Below are 1,860 nucleotides of genomic sequence, written 5' to 3'. Positions count from 1 at the left end.
TGTCTTTAATTCCTCTAGCGCCACTGGGTTAGGGTCTCCCCAACTGAGCTGGTCTCGGCAAGAGAGAATGAGTATTACCATCTGCAACCAGGCTTTTATACTCTCTCAGAGTGGGTGTGGCAAACTACAACACATGAGCTTTCTTTTCTTTGAAAATGTACCTTTGCTGAAAAATAGTACTATTAAGCCATACCTTTTAAAATGTGTGTGTATATATTTTATGTCCTGGGATACATGTGCAGAATGTGCAGGATGTTGCACAGGTATACACGTGCCATGGTGGTTTGCTGCACCCAGCAACCCGACATCTACATTAGGTATTTCTCCTAATGCTATCCGTCCCCTAGGCACAGGCCCCAGTGTGTGATGTGCCCCTCCCTATGTCCATGTGTTCTCATTGTTCAACTCCTACTTATGAGTAAGAACATGTGGTGTTTAGTTTTCTGTTTCTGTGCTAGCTTGCTGAGAGTGATGGTTTCCTGTTTCATCCATGTCCCTGCAAAGAACATGAACTCATCGTTTTTTAATGGCTGCATCATATTCCATGGTGTATATGTGTCACATTTTCTTTACCCAGTTTATCATTAATGGATATTTGGGTTGGTCCCAAGTCTTTGCTATTGTGAACAGTGCTGCAGTAAACATACATGTGCATGTGTCTTTATAGTAGAATGATTTATAATCCTTTGAGTATATGCCCAGTAATGGGATTGCTGGGTAAATGGTATGTCTGGTTCTAGTTCCTTGAGGAATCGCCATACTGCCTTCCACACTGGTTAAACTAATTTACACTCCCACCAACAGTGTAAAAGTGTTCCTATTTCTCCACATCCTCTCCAGCATCTGCTGTTTCCTGACTTTTTAATGATTGCTGTTCTAACTGGCATGAGATGGTATCTCACTGTGGTTTTGATTTGCATTTCTCTAATAACCACTGATGATGAGCTTTTTTTCATATGTTTGCTGGCTGCATAAATTTCTTCTTTTGAGAAGTGTCTGTTCATATCCTTCACCCACTTTTTGATGGGGTTGTTTGTTTTTTCTTGTAAATTTGTTTAAGTTCCTTGTAGATTCTGGACATTAGCCCTTTGTCAGGTAGATAGAGTGCAAAAATTTTCTCCTTATTCTGTAGGTTGCCTGTTCACTCTGATGATAGTTTTTTTCCTTTTCTTTTTTTTTTTTTTTTCTGTGCAGAAGCTCTTTAGTTTAATTAGATCCCATTTTTCAATTTTGGCTTTTGTTGCCATTACTTTTGGTGTTTTAGTCATGAAGTCATTGTCCATGCTTATGTTCTGAATGGTATTGCCTGGGTTTTCTTCTAGAGTTTTTATGGTTTTAGGTCTTATGTTTAAGTCTTTAATCCATCTTGAGTTAATTTTTGTATAAGGTTTAAGTTTCAGTTTTCTGCATATGGCTAGCCAGTTGTCCAAGCACCATTTATTAAATATGGAATCCTTTCCCCATTGCTTGTTTTTGTCAGGTTTATCAAAGATCAGGTGGTAGTAGATGTGTGGCATTATTTCTGAGGCATCTGTTCTTTTTCATTGATCTATATATCTGTTTTGGTACCAGTACCAAGCTGTTTTGGTTACTGTAGCCTTGTAGTATAGTTTGAAGTCAGGTAGCGTGATGCCTCCAGCTTTGTTCTTTTTGCTTAGTATTGTCTTGGCTATATGGGATCTTTTTTAGTTCCATATGAAACTTAAAATAGTTTTTTTTTTCCTAATTCTGTGAAGAAAATCAATATTAGCTTAATGGGACTAGGATTGAATCTATAAATTACTTTGGGAAGTATGACCATTTTCACGATATTGATTTTTCCTATCCATGAGCATGGAATGTTTTTCCATTTGTTTGTGT

The sequence above is a fragment of the Rhinopithecus bieti genome, unplaced genomic scaffold, assembly GCF_001698545.2.
Source record: "Rhinopithecus bieti isolate Rb0 unplaced genomic scaffold, ASM169854v2 scaffold_28524, whole genome shotgun sequence".
In the NCBI taxonomy this organism is placed as follows: Eukaryota; Metazoa; Chordata; class Mammalia; order Primates; family Cercopithecidae; genus Rhinopithecus; species Rhinopithecus bieti.
This window is presented reverse-complemented; position numbering follows the sequence as displayed.